This window comes from Dendropsophus ebraccatus, chromosome 11 (assembly GCF_027789765.1).
Source record: "Dendropsophus ebraccatus isolate aDenEbr1 chromosome 11, aDenEbr1.pat, whole genome shotgun sequence".
In the NCBI taxonomy this organism is placed as follows: Eukaryota; Metazoa; Chordata; class Amphibia; order Anura; family Hylidae; genus Dendropsophus; species Dendropsophus ebraccatus.
Window position 1 is genome coordinate 71,802,496 of NC_091464.1, and position 16,164 is coordinate 71,818,659.

Below are 16,164 nucleotides of genomic sequence, written 5' to 3' on the forward strand. Positions count from 1 at the left end.
TTGATTCAGTTATATTCTTCAGACCTCACATATAAAGTTGGGCCAATACACATTAGATAAGTGTTGGCAGAATCTTCACATTTTACCCCTAATGTGAATGATGATCTTCTAATTCCCCACCAATGGCAGATATGGAGGAGAGAAGGACTGGTTTTCAACTGCCATATCCTTATGTTCTTAGGAAGATAAGCAACCACTAGAGGAGCCTACCCCTCTCTCCACTAAAAAAAAAACCCAAAACACATGCACACTCTGCCACGCTAGCATTTCTAATCTGTGGCCTGCCTTCTAACACAACTGCATCTCTCTAATCCATCCTTAAGGGGGTACTAATCTATTCCTATTTTCTGATTATTATTTGTTTTTTATTATTATTATTATTATTATTATTATTATTATTATTATTATTATTTCATTTTAAACACATTATCATGGCAACCCCCATGGACATAAGCACACCCCAGCAAACCCCATGGACATAAGCACACCCCAGCAAACCCCATGGACATAAGCAGAATAAACTTCTCCAGGCCCTATTCTTTGTATTGGACAAGCTGTAAACATGCCCTTTAACAAGGTAGTTTTAAAGAGAAGGGAAGGCTGAGCTGCTATTGCCTTCTCTATCTACTGGTGTTACCTTTTTGCTGTAATTCTGATCACTTTCCAGCCACCTCGTTCTCCTTATCGTCACAGACAGAAGAGGAAGTCCCAGCTTCCTTTTATGCCTCCTAGAAAGAAAAAATAGAAAAAGAGAAAATAATTTTAAAATATAGACAGTTAAATGGGAATTTTGTAAAACTATAAAAACTCAATTTAAACACTTTCAGATGAGACATTTGTGTTATGTGTTATGGTCATCTCAGCATTTTAGACTCTAGAGATGCCTGGTATTTTATCTGGCTTCAAAGCTAAAACAAGAGAAACTGGTGATCACATGGGGATTCATTAACCACTCATAACCATCTATACAGTGAAATAACTTATCATTGCATCAGTACATGAGTATATATAATGTTATATAAGAATATATATTTCCTGCTTAACTATGCATAAAACTATTCATTTGAACACAATCATTTAGTGACTGATACATAAATGCATTTTAGGTATTATAAAAGTGGCAATGGTGCTGCAGGTCACAAAAGTACCAAGCATACAGGAATCACTCTGCTCATACCGGCTCTTAACATTTTTTATTGCCAACAATCATAAAGTGGATTTACATGCAATGGCCATGTACTCAGCTGTTATTTTCTCTAAACCTAAAAAGAAAGCTGTCAAGGGTTCTTATGCAGACAACTTCTATCCATATATCCTTTGAGGGCATATTGATGTATACAAGCTAACACCACACACACGCACACCGCTTGGAATCCTATTTTCAGCATGAACAAACACTTAAGTTTTAAAGATCTAGTCAGTGAATTCATATTGTTTTCAGATCAACTGGTGTCAGAAAATTAAACAGATTTGTAAATTACTTCTCTTAAAAAAAACAAAAAACCTTAAGCTTCCCGGTACTTATTAGCTGCTGTATGTCCTGCAGGAGGTGATTTATTCTTTCCATTCTGACACAGTGCTCTCCTCTGCCACCTCTGTCCATGTCAGGAATTGTCCAGAGCAGGAGAAGTTTTCTATGGGGATTTGCCATTTGCCATTTCCTGCAGGACACACAGCAGCTGATAAGTAATGGAAGACTTGAGATTTTTAAATAGAAGTAATTCATCCAGGCTAAGAAAAACATGGCTGCTTTCTTTCAGAAACAGCACCTCCCCTGTCCTCAGTTTAAGTGTAGGTTTTCCTGCTCAGTTCCATTGAAGTGAATGGAGCTGAATTATAATACTACACACAACCTGAGGACAGTGCTGTTTTAGCAAGAAAGTACCTGTGTTTTTCTAATCCTGGATAATCCCTTAAAATACAGGTTTTTTTTCTTTGAAGTACCCCTCAATTTATACCCAGTTTTTGGTGCACTGTTGACATATGATAAAAAAAAATCCAGATGTAACAGGCAATGAGTCAATTCATTTTAATGGAGAAAGCATGTTAAAAGGGAGTCCTATTAGCATATGTACAGTATGGCCCAATCTGTACTGCAAAGTACAGTAAATTGCACTGCTGTAAAAGCACATGCATACTATATTCTATATCTATACTGCAGTCAATTGCATATTATATGCATTCATATGCTTTTACAGATTCATAGAAGTTATATAAACATGGACATAAAGTTATTAAAGCATAAACACTAAATGCACTATGATTTTAGCCTTATGACCGGTTTTAGACATTTATATGCTAAACATACTGCACATAAAGCTGGACTGCAATTTTACGCCATGTGATCGCGCGTTGTGTGATATTTCATGTTATCACTGCTAATGTTAATCCATGGTGGGTGCATGAAATTACACGTGTGCCTGCTGTTTCACACTCCTGCAATTTTGTGATCATAAAAAAATCTATAAAGGATTAGACCCCTTGTACGTTATGGATATGATGTTCTCTTTGTCTGCTGATACGTCCATATGGCTGATCGTTTTTATTCTGGGTTTTAAACATTTTCAGCAACAGTACAATTTTGACCAATTGTGTCTGAAACTATTTTGGAGTATGTCTGTGATATGATAGTTAGCAATGGTTTGTACCATCTGTACTACTGATAAAAAAATATGAATAGTTTATTTTCAAAGTTAACTCAGGGATGGACTGCCCATCTGGCATTTCTGACAAATTCCAGATAGGTAGGTCTCCTCCATGGGCCATTCCCCACCCAAGGAGCTCACACATGATGCCATATGGTGCCAACTCAGAACATCTGTCCTGAGGTGATGTCAGGTCACAGCACTGCCTGTAACGGACCATAGCGGGCTGTTTAGTGTAGGAGCATGAAGGTGAGTATTTTTTCCTACATTAATGCTTACAAGAGGGCAATATTGGGGTGGGGGAGGGTTACTTACTACCTAGCTAATAGGTGGGGGGCTATCTACTACTTAACTGTCTAGTAAATATAGTGGGCTATCTCATGGCTAATATAGGGGTGGGGGGGCTAACTACTACATACACAGCTATTATTGGAGAGATTCCTGTTACCTGCTTACCTCATATGAGGACCAGTTACCACCTACCTTATATTGTGGGGTACCTACCAAGCTAATATGTAGGGGCCACCTATCTAGCTAATATGTAGGGGCTATGTAGCTAATATGTAGGGGCTATCTATCTTGCTAATATGGGGAACAAGCTATTAAATTAAGGGCAAGCCACCTAGTGGTTGGATTACTTCCTTACATACCCACCCACTGAATAGAGTCCTTCATATCTTTTAAATGGGGGGGAGGGGTGTTTCTTCCAAATGGGAATCTGCCTACTGTATCTGGGTTTACCTAACTACTGTTTGGGGGCACAAAAGAAGACTACAGCTATTAAGTGGCAAAAATGAGGAGCATTTACTTTATTGGTGCACAAACTAGGGTACTCTTAATGTTACAGTTCACATTATTACTCTAGAAGAAACTAGGGGAGGGGGGGCATTATTACTGTTTGGGATACTGTGGGTGTAGAAAAGGTGGGGAGAGTGCTGGAAAAGTGTGGAACCTAAAATGTTTTACAGAATTTGAAGAGTTGAGTCTTGGCTGAATGTCTTCATGGAGGTCTGGGCCAGATGGAAAATTACTTCAAAGAGACATTACCTTTGAGTCACTGTTTATAACGGTGCAGTAATCATTATATGGTCACGATATAAGGGGAAACATTAGTGCTTGTATGGTGGTAACCTACACCAGTTCCGACTGAAAAGTAAGAATCTGTCTGTCCCTGACTGTGACATTATGTGATTTTATATTCCACTTATTATGTTGTTGGTGTGGTTTAGTATAAGGAATGGTCAAGGATTTGGACAGTGTCAGTCGTCAATAAAAAAAAAAAAAAAAAAAAAAACACATTCTAAAAAATTGAAGTGTTTATCTGCAATACAGGGTTGGGGGGAGGTGATATAGTATGTAGACTGATGTGTACTAAAGCTGCTCTATAGTCTCTCTCCAACCCTGAGTCATACTGAGAGTATGACATAATATAATTAATATAAGAAAAGTCATACTAACAGCCCCCTGGGGGCCCTCACACACAGTGAGTATTAGCTGGAGTTCAGCTTGTAATATATATGTATCAGATGACACCATTTATTACATGATGAAAGATTTCTATCGCTGCTATGAGGGAGGGGGCCAGACCTAGTTGGTTCCCTCCCTAGATTCCCTCTCTACATACCCTATTAACAAACATGGGTGTGACGGAGGAGATGGGGAGAATTATTTTTTTCTTTCATTATAGAGGACGTGCTTTGTTTGGTGCAGACGGACATATTTATGATGTGTGACTTTTTAATAAAAGTTACAGGTTTTTCCAGATTTTACAAATTAAAAAAAAAACAGCTGTTTTCTGCCAAAATATTGTCACTACTGTCTTTAGGGTTGTGTGTGGTATTATAACATGGCTCCATTCGGTCCTGCTGTGCATGGAGGAGGCAGCGTGTTAGCTGAGCTCCCGCTTACAGCAGCCAGAAACCGGCACAAACCGGCTTCATTTGGGGTAAACTTCAGCTCACCTGCTACCTGAGAGCACGGTCCACCCTCCGGCAGCCATGAGAGGCAAAGGCAAGAAGAAAGACCCAGCGAAAATCCTGAAATTTGTGCCAGCCCTCACTGGGAGTCAAGTTGGCGCCGGCCCGTCCTTATTGAAGCGCGCTCAGGCTAATGGCGCAGCAGCACAGAGCTCAGCTACATCTGTGACACAGTCACCGTTGGAAGCTCCCCTAGAGGAGGTGAGTGACCACACTGAAGTACCACAACCCCTACTATCCCTACCTTACTCCAGCGGCAGCTCCCCTTCGGATTCATCAACCTCCAGTCATAACCCCGTCTCATGCTGCAGTGAGAGGGATAAACATGGCATGCAGACAGCGTGTCTCCTGGAGCTAGACATGCCATCATTGCCTCCTACTCCGCTGTCTTGGAAGACTCCTACTTCCTCACAAAGGAAACCTGAATCCCCTCAATCTCTATCCAGCGCATCTGGTCTAATCACTAATGAGGATGCCGCTCTCACCATGCGCATGATGAGAGTCCTAATAGGGGAGCTGAAAGACTCCATACGCGCTGATGTCCTGCAACTCCACAACTCTATGCAAAAGGACATTAATAGCATTGGAGAGCGCACGGGCCACATAGAAACAAAGATGGCGGAGTTCTCTACTGCACACAATGACTTGGCAGATTCTAATACTGCTTTGGAGGAGGAAGTGGAATCTCTAAAGCTAAAGCTAGCAGACATTGAGATCCGCTCCAGGAGGAACAACGTGCTCCTCCGGGGGGTCCCTGAAACCATCTTGCAGGATAATCTGCTGGAATTTGTGACTGATTTCTTCTCCATTCTGTTGCCTTCAGCCTCTAATTCCGATCTTATCATAGATAGAATCCACCGTCTGCCTAAACCTAAGAACCTCCCAGCTGCTATACTGAGGGATGTAATCCTCAGAATCCACTTTTTCCATATAAAGGAGCAAATTATGGACAAAATGAGGAAACAACCATCACTCCCAGAGCGTTTTCAGAACATATTTATCTTTGCGGACCTCTCTGCCACCACCATGTTACGCCGCCGAGCATTTGCTCAGAGCACCAGAATTCTGAGGGATAATGGCATCCAGTACCGATGGGGATTTCCTGTAAAACTGATTATATCCTACAATGGCACCAAGATCATAGCCAACTCCCCTGAAGAGGCTGTTGAGTTGTGCCACACTTGGGACCTTCATCCTCGGGATCAATGCTCCCTTGGGGGCAAAAGAGCCTCATCACCACGCATGAATCCAGAGTGGTCTAAGGTTCCATCCTTGAGGCAGAAGCTCACCTGAAGCATTATTCTCAGCTCTTTAAGTGCTAAAGTTTGTGCCTTGGTATTAGCATCCCACTAGTTTCTGACCGGATGCTCCTGTGCCTATAAGTTTTATAATTTTCCTGAGTTCATATCCTTTTACCTTGTTTTAAACTTAACTTAACATTTCTTCTATACAGGTACCCCAAATCTGAGCCGCATAGGCTGCTTGGGACATGAAGTATATTCCGAGTTTTTTTCAGCCCTCCCTCTCATGGGTAGGCTTATAGTCATTTTTGCCATGATCTGTCGACTTTTGACCTGTCCTCCTGACGAGTCACCCAGAGTTAATCACAGTTTTGTCTGTTCTTGTTTATGTTTTGTTAGTTATAAGTTTCTACGGCAAACCTGCAAAGTGTACTATCACCCATTATGCTGTGGTAATCTACCTACTGTGACATTGGATCATCACTCTTTCCAGCGGCCCTCTCTAACCACCTTAAATTTATTTCCCTTAATGTAAAAGGCTTGAACTCCCCTTATAAGAGAAGCTTACTATGGAAAGAAGCAAAATCCCAAAACGCGGATGTCCTCTTTGTACAGGAATCCCACCTTAATGATTCAAATCTTTTCCGCTTAAAAAATAAGAGATATCCTATAATTGTGTCCTCCCCAGCCGCTCGAAAGAAAGGTGGTGTATCCATTGCCATAAACGATTGTGTGGCGGTTTCTATCACGGATTCCATTGTAGATAAGGAAGGCCGTTGTGTGATACTGCAATGCCTACTAAACAACGCTCCCTACACACTAGTAGCGATTTACGCTCCCAATAAGCGTCAGCATAAATTTTTGCTGTCCCTACTTTCTGCCATAGCTAAAATTCGGAAAGGTTCCTTGATTATGGGCGGGGACATGAATAAAACATTGTGGCCCTCTATGGACTCCTCCAATCCTAAATCACTCCCAGAGCCCTCCACATTCACGTCTACTCTCCACAAACATAGGCTGTATGATGTTTGGAGACTCCAGATTATTCCTTCTTCTCTCACACCCATAGATCCTACTCAAGGATCGATTACTTTTTGGTGGACCATCTATCTCTCCCCTCGGTCATTTCTACCGCTATAGGAACGATATTATGGTCTGACCACGCACCTATTACGCTAGAAATGTCTGAAACCCACTCCTCCCCTAGGGACTCGGTGTGGAGATTAAACAATTATATTCTAAAACACCCCTCTTACCTCCCTGATCTATCCTCCTCTCTCTCAGATTTCTTTTCTATTAACGACAACCAGGAAGTTAGTGATGTCACTCTGTGGTGCGCTCATAAAGCGACCATTAGGGGACAATTCATTAAACAGGCGTCGTTTGATAAAAAAAGAAAAATTAAAACAGCTCCTTGCTATACAGGAGAACTTAACTACCCTTCATAGGCAGAATAAAACTCATTACAGTCAATCTACTGCAACCTAAATATCTAAATTGACCAACCAACTCCACGAATTATTAGCATACAATTGGCACTACTATTGGCACGGCAATAAACCTTCGGCCTTACTTGCAAAGTGCTTATCCAACCAGGCTGCAAAATCCAGGATTCCATATTTATTGGACAAGCGTAATGGGAAAATCATGGATCCCAAGGGCATCGCTAACGCCCTAGCGGAGTACTATGACTCCCTGTACAACCTGGCACAGGATACAGCCACACCCCAGCCCTCCCAAGTTGCCATAGACTCTTTTCTGAATAGTCTCTCCCTCCCCTTCCTCACACAAGAACAATCACAATCCCTTTCGCAACCTATTAGTGAAGATGAAGTGCTACAGATAATTAAGTCCTTAAAACCCAATAAATCTCCCAGTACCCACAAATGAGTATTTTAAAGTCCACCAAAAAACTCTTACCCCTTACCTAACCAGAACTTTCAATGCCATCATGTCCTCGGGTTCCGACCCCCCCCCCCCCCCCCCCCCCCCCGGTGAGATGTTGAGGGCATTAATAATAACTCTGCCCAAGCCAGGCAAATCCCCAGACTCTCCCGCTAATTTCAGGCCCATCTCGCTGCTTAATGCAGATATAAAGATATATGCTAAACTTCTTTCTTATAGATTGGCTGACCTAATCCCTTCTCTGGTTCACAACGACCAAGTCGGTTTTGTCAAAGGACTCAGACGGTCAACGGAACGAGGAGAATGATTAACATTATCCACTCGGTGGGTTCACGGGGAACGCCTTCTCTGCTCCTTACCCTGGATGCAGAGAAGGCGTTCGACAGGGTCCATTGGGGCTATTTAAGATCAGTACTAACCAAATTTGGGATCCAGGGCCCCTTTTTGCAAGCCGTGATGGCACTGTATACCTGCCCCTCCGCGCAGATACTCTCCTCTGGCACCCTGTCCAACTTATTCCACATTACAAATGGAACGAGACAGGGGTGCCCCCTTTCCCCTTCCATATTTGTTTTATCTATAGAGCCCCTAGCTCAAGCTATGAGATTGGACTCAGGAATCACAGGTATCCACGTGGGAGAACATGTCCACAAAAATTGGTCTCTTTGCGGACGATATAATACTTTGTTTATCCTCCCCTATGGAGTCACTGCCCCGGGTCTCCGAGATTATACACAAATTTGGAAGTATCAGCTACTATAAGATTAATCCCTCTAAGTCCCTGATTTTGGATATAAATGTCCCACCAGAAACTAAGAGCGCTTTGCAATCTCTTTTTCCCTTTCAATGGGCCTCTGGATCAATGCCGTACCTAGGCATCATTCTGACACACCCACTATCTAAATTGGTCCGAGTGAACTTTACATCCCTCATATCGGACTTAACCAAAGACATCACCAGATACTCCAAACTGCCAATCTCCTGGGCTGGGAGAATAGCGTCTGCCAAAATGGTAATACTCCCCAAGATTCTGTACTTCTTTCGGAATATACCAGTTAAAATCCCTATATACATCCTAAACCGTCTTTAATCTCTAATTACCAAATTTGTCTGGCTTGGGCAGAGGGTTTGGGTAGCAAATACAGTCCTGTGCAGAACAGTTGGAGAGGGCGGCCTAGGTTGCCCTAATATCAGACACTACTATCACGCCACGATTCTAGATCAATTACGTTACTGGTGGCTAAACGACAAATCCAAACTATGGGTGGACATAGAAATGTCCTTAGCTACTACTAAGAATCTTTGTAATCTTCTTCACCTTACCAGACTAAAACACATCCCCATGAAAGATTTCTCACCAACCATGGTAGCGGCTATCCATGTCTGGAACAGCTCAGAGATAAAATCTTCCCTCCTTCCTACAAATTATCTTACCCTCCCTTTGGATATACTGCATGACCTTATCCCTGACTCTAACTTACTCCCTGGCAATTAGTGGGAATATTGAGCCTAGCTGACCTTCATGATAAGGGGGTGCTACGCTCCTTTTCCGATATTACTTCCAGATATGGAATACCCCAGAAAGACTTCTACAAATACTTACAGGCGCGACATTGCCTGAACAGTCTCACCCCCCCCCCCCACTAAATCAACAATGCCCTTGTTTGAGTGTTTTTTCAGGAGCAGCTCCCTGAAACCTAAAGGACTCTCTCAGGCGTACAAAGCACTCCAGTTTGACCCCCCAATTATCCCTCACCTGCAGAAATGGGAAAAGGACCTTAATTTAACCATTATCCCTGAACAATGGAGAGGCTCGTTTGGAGTAATTTCTAAGGCGTCTCGCTGCATAAACCATCTTGAGTCAGCGAGAAAGCTAGTTTATAGATGGTACATGACCCCTGACCGTCTTTCACTAATTTTCCCCGGCTCCTCCCCAATTTGCTGGAGGTGTGGGGGAAATACTGGTACTCTACTACATGTATGGTGGACATGTCCACAAATAACTACCCTGTGGCAGCACATACATTCGCTCCTGGAAAACGTCCTGCACACTAGAATAGACTGGTCACCTGCACTAGCTTTACTCAACTTAGGCCTTGATAAGTGGAATGCTCCAGATATGACAGTAGCTTTGCATATTCTACTTAGTACACGTAATGCCATAGCAAAAAAGTGGAAAAGCACTGACCTCCCTACCATGGAGGAAATTCTAGCAGTAGTACGCTATAACTACCAGATGGAACTATCCATAGCGCGTCGTTTGAACTCTTTCCATACAGTGTAAAGTAGATGGGTTAAGTGGAGAGACTACGACTCGACAGCTAGAACTCCACATAGTGTGTAAAGAGAACGAAGCTTGTCTTTGTCTCGCCTGATATCTTCCTTTTTGTGTTCTTGCCACCACTTTTCCAATGTCGCTTGATGATCTCTGATTTATATTGCCATACATTTGCACCTTATGATTTTGCTTGTTCATTTGTGCGCTCCGCAGGCCTGCCTAGTTTGGTTATGTTAGTCGTTTTGTCTGTTAATGCACCTTACTTCATAGCGTGTCTTGCATTTTATTTGGTAACTTGTTGTTACCTATGTGTGTTTTATTTGGAAAATAATAAAAATTATATATATAAAAAAAAAAAAAATAACATGGCTCCATTCATGTCAATAGAACTGAGCTGCAATACCACAAACAAACTGAAGACAAGGGTGGTGCTGTTTCTGGGGTGAATAAAAGCAGCGTTGTTGTTTTCTTCATTCTTCATTTTATACATTCTTTTTCCATTCTACCATCAATATTTAAGAGGTATTCCAGGAAAAATCAACACAGGATAAGGATAGGGGAAAAAAAGGAGATTGCGGTGGGGGTTTAACCTCTGTACCCCACATCAATCTCCGTATTGGGCCCCCGGCTTCTGTATTATGTGCAGGTACAGCAAGTGACCTGCGGCTCCATTCATTCCTATGGAGCTGATGGAAAGAGCGGAGTACAGCGCTCATCCTGCCTACTCGGCTCTTTCTGTCACCCCATAGAAATGAATAGAGCCGCAGATCATGTGCCATGCCTGTGCCCCTGTTCATAATACAGAAGCTGGGACCTGATATGGAGATGAGTGGGGGGTACTTTTCAGTATAGGAGAAAAGTTTAATTTTTCCTAGAGTATCCCTTTAAAACATAATTCTAAAATCTTGCCGTTTTAAGCAGCCTCCTTATCATCACAGAAAGGATAACAGTAAAAAGGTGACACTGTATATAGATAAAATTAATAAGGTCATTAAAAATAAGGAAATGATCAGTACTCAACCCCCCCCCCCCCTTCCGCCCCGCCTTTGTACAGTGACCTCTGCATGGGCCACGGTGCATGCCTAGAAAACTCTCCCATACAATTTAAAAGGTTCTGCTCCAGGAAATTGCTTCCTATGTCCATGACGCTTGCTGTCAAACAACTCTTAACTCTTAATGCTCAAGTAAGATTGCAGTCCCTGTAATGTTGTAAAAAAAATACTATTTACAATAATAGAAAAGAAAACATTTCAGTATCAAGCTCTATTTGGTAAAAAAAAAAAAAACATCTACCTTAAGGTTATGTTCACGCACCGTAAATTGAAAGCAAAATACAAGAGTAAAACATCTGTATTTTGCATCGAATAATGTGCTACATTACAAAAACATAGACTGACATATTTCCATAGAATATAATATAGCACATTATTAGATACAGACACGTTTTATATCTGTTATGCTGTTGTATTCTGTTTTTATTTTACTGTGTGTGAACATAACCTACAGCTTACCATGGGCATATCTGGCCACATTTGGTGACAATGAGATGTACAGTATACGGCAGCCAGACTTATAGATGTCTATATGTCATATCACAATGTGCCGGCTCTTCCTATGATCAGCGGATAAATATTTTATGGCTATTACCATTTCAGCAGTGATCAGCCACCAGGCTCCTATATCTCCTCATCTCGCGGACACAGGTTTATGACACAACCACTAAATCTGCCCCTGGGAGTAACATCAAGTAGTAAGTTTAATCGGTATACATTGTAAAGGCCCTATTCCACGGAACGATTATCGTTCATAAACTCGCTCCAACAACCGCTCATTAACGATAATCGCTTCGTGGAATTGGCGTAAACGAGCGGAAAAAAAATCGTTGGTCTTTGAAATATAATTCGCTAATTGGTTCATAAAATTAGAAATCTTTCAGTCGTTCGTAAAAAGGTTTTAAAAAAAAGTAGGTGTGTCGTATGGTCACGATCACCTCGGCAAAGGTTTTAAACGACTATGCAAAGACCGTAAAATAATTGTTACACTACATATATCGTTCACGTTCCCGCGTTTTATGTGTTATCGTTCGCAAAAAAAAAACGCTTAGTGATCTTTAACGAGCGGTCGTTGGAGCGAGTTTATGAATGATGATCGTTCCGTGGAATAAGGCCTTAACAGATGAGCCGACAAGGATGATATCCCTGTCTGTTTAGTTGTCTGTGCTCTCAGTGATGGAACTTACACGGGTGGAGCGTTCTAGGGGAATCATAGGAGCCTTAGTAGGTAGGAAGTCACTGATCAATACAAGAAAATATGCGCCTTCAAGTCTCCATTGTTGTGATAAGATACAGAGACACATTCAGCTACATTGTAACTTCTCCAATACGGTAACTTCCTGGGAGCAGCTTTGGTTTATTCAAACGTTCTTGAGAAAAGAGTGAAATGTACACAGGACTATATCAATATTATTCTATGCTGTATTCTGCACTGGTAACGTGGGGATCATGTTCTGCTCGTATAATAGGGAGTGGTGAGCAGCAGGAGCAAAGGATAAAGTTCACTCATCTGGCGTAATGACTGCAGTAATATATGTGTCATGGGGATGACAGGCGGTGTACCGGCAGATCTCACATACATCCCCGCCACATGTTATTATCATATTTGGGTAACTTTATGTCCAGGCTGTACCCCATAAATGTTGTAGAATGGTGGGTGCACACAAGCTGTCTGGAGGTATACAAAGCCCCTGCTTCTCCCATCTACACCCTCCCATCCTCCAACAATACTTCTCTCCACTGGAAGGGTTCCTAAACACGGCCATATAGCTAATGTATATGGAGGTGTCACAAAGCTCCCCAGTATACTGTGTGTTGTGGGCGTGCTCTGTGATCTTTGAGGAGGTTAGTGTGTAGGAAGGGAGAGTAGAGATGACCATCGTTGTGACCGATATTTGTCCCGTGTAATAGAAAGCAACCATCAGCCGACATCATTAATGTCAAACAACTGTGATCTGCTGCCAGTGCTCTGTGGAACAGGAGCAGTGGCAGCAGACCGCCGTTATCCTCTAAGGGCTGCCCGGACAATCTAGCGATCACCTGGTCAGCCCCCCCCACAGCTCCCCACGACCCCCCTGCACTTATCTGCTCGCTGCTGCCAAGTATAATAGGGGCTTTTAGCCAGTGTAAAGTTTAAAGCGAATGTACCATTGGAATACATGACACCAGCATTGGAAAGCCGGTGCTGCAGTCCTTTTTTAGAACCGTGGTCCGGATTCTGTGTACGGCGCCATTCTATTCACAAGCACTGAGCCAGGAGTAAAGCACTGGAGGCGGGCCAGCCTGCCCCCAGTTGGGGGAACCCCCCGCCCCTCTATGACGCAGCTCTATTAAAACCAATGGAACCACGTCATAGAGGTCCGGGGGTTTTCTCCCATTTGGGCGGGCAGGCCCGCCGCCAGTGCTTCACCCCCCGCCCCGATGCCTGTTAATAGAACAGAGCCTTAAACAGGGAATGGAGCCTTACGCGGTTTTAGAAAAGGAATCTCAGCAACGGCTTCCCTGCGTCCGCGCCATTCTATTCATGGCCAAGACTTAAAGGAGTTATTCAGCGTGGGGGCTATTTTTAGATGTGGCCGGGGAGGAGGTGGATGAAAAAAAAGACGTCCACTCACCTCCCGAGTTCCAGTGGCGGGTCCCGCATCGCGGCGCTCCGGTGCCCGGTTCTCGGCTGCTTCTTGGTGTCTGACGCGGGCCCGAGACGTGACGTCTCAGGTCCACTCAGCCACTCAGTGAAGGAGGCGGGATCCTGCCTCCTTCACTGAGTGGCTGAGCGGACCTGAGACGTCACGTCTCGGGCCCACGTCAGAGACCAGGAAGCGTCTGGGAACCGGAGCGCCGCGATGCGGGACCCGCCACTGGAACCGGGGAGGTGAGTGGACGTCTTTTTTTTCAGTCACCTCCTCCCCGGCCACATCTAAAAATAGCCCCCACGCTGGAGTACCCCTTTGAAGTGAATGTACCTGATGGTACATTCGCTTTAAAGGGGTTATCAATGACTGAAAAACATAGCATCTTTCCTTCAGAAGCAGGGACTTGTCCCAGCAGTGACAGCCTGCTCAGCCGATCACTGACTGAAACTGGGCAGTGCCACGACCAGTGGTTGGCTGAGCAGGCTGTCACCCCTAAGACCAGTCTGTCTCAGAAGTGGAGGCAAAATTATTTAGCCAGGGACCCGAACATACAGCGGGGGAGCGTGAAGAGGTAAGCATTGCATCTTGTTATGTTCTCCACCAGGGCAGCAACATATTGAAAGTTTAAAAGGAGCAGAATGCCCCTATAAAGATGTATTAGACTGTTCAATATAGCTTCATAGATATATTAGACTGTTCTGTAGACACCTATGGATACATTACACTGTTCTATATAGATTTATATGTATAAAATCAGGGGTGAGCAGTTCATTTTTCCATGGAGCCATATGAGAAACTGGAAGGGTTTTAGAGGGCCAGACAGGGGTATTCGCAATAGCGGTCGTTTCAGATTGTTTATCGTTAATGATTATGCGAACGATAATCGTCCCGTGGAATAGGGCCCTTAGGGTCCTATTTCACGGGCCGAGGAGGGCCCGATCAACGATGTAAATGAGCGCCGATCTGCTAGATCGCCGCTTATTTACTGGGCCTATTCTACAGCCCGATGATCGTTGAGCGAGGGCTGCAGGGACATCGTTACCGATGTCCTTGCAGCCCTTGCAGCATACATTACCTATCAGGGCTTCTCCTCCGCTCCGTCTTCCTCCCTGGGTCCCGCGCGCTCTAGCTTCAGAATGGCCTGTCAGCCGCGGGGGTCCCGGCCTGTGATTTGCTGAGCGCTCCGTCAGCTGACAGGCCATTCTGACGCTAGAGCGCGCGGGACCCGGGGAGGAAGACGGAGCGGAGGAGAAGCCCTGACAGGTAATGTATTGCTGCTGCTACTCAAATTGTCGGTCGCCCGCCGTGCATCGCTATTCAACCGTAGCGATGCGCGGTGGGGGAACGATTATTTTAGGTCTGGCCCTAAATGAACGATCAGCCGATGACACGATCATCAGCTGATCGTTCTCTCTATTTCACTGAGCGATAATCGGCCGAATCGTGCAGATTCGGCCGATTATCGTTACTGTGGAATAGGGCCCTTAGACTACTTTATATAGATGTGTAGATGTAGATAGATCAGACTGTTCTGTAAAGACCCACATATGTATTACACCAGCGGTGTCCAACTCAAACACACAGTGAGCCAACCCTGATGTATGTTGAAGCTTGTATGCGGGGTTCCTGCACTGTAAAAGCAGTGTGCCTCCTCCAGCGGTGGGCACTATGATAAATGATATCATTGTTACTATGACAAGTCTAGGATAGGAAGGTAGAGGACGGGGTGAAGGAAAGTTCTGTATAGACACCTACACCCTATATACTGTTACTGTTCTGTACAGACACCTACACCCTATATACTGTTCTGTACAGACACCTACATCCTATATACTGTTCTGTACAGACACCTACATCCTATATACTGCTCTGTATAGACACCTACACCCTATATACAGTTCTGTACAGACACCTACACCCTATATACTGTTCTGTATAGACACCTACACCCTATATACTGTTCTCTATAGACACCTACACCCTATATACTGTTTTGTACAGACACCTACATCCTATATACTGTTCTGTATAGACACCTACATCCTATATACTGTTCTGTACAGACACCTACATCATATAGACTGTTTTGCATAGACACCTACACCTTATATACTGTTCTGTATAGACACCTACATCCTATAGACTGTTTTGTATAGACACCTACACCCTATATACTGTTCTGTATAGACACCTACTGTATATACTGTTCTGTATAGACACCTACACCCTATAGACTGTTTTGTATAGACACCTACTGTATATACTGTTCTGTATAGACACCTACATCCTATATACTGTTCTGTATAGACACCTACATCCTATAGACTGTTTTGTATAGACACCTCCACCCTATATACTGTTCTCTATAGACACCTACTGTATGTACTGTTCTGTATAGACACCTACATCCTATATAATGTTCTCTATAGACACC

General features: G+C 43.5%; 1 long non-coding RNA gene across 1 annotated transcript in view; it reads right to left on the reverse strand.

Moving 5' to 3' along the window:
* Positions 1-643: 643 nt before the first annotated feature.
* Positions 644-16,164, reverse strand: part of LOC138767327 (uncharacterized) — a 32,814-nt gene continuing 17,293 nt past the window's right edge. Inside the window, exon 3 of the long non-coding RNA XR_011358791.1 lies at positions 644-728. This is a non-coding gene — a long non-coding RNA (uncharacterized lncRNA). The remainder of the gene's footprint in view (positions 729-16,164) is intronic.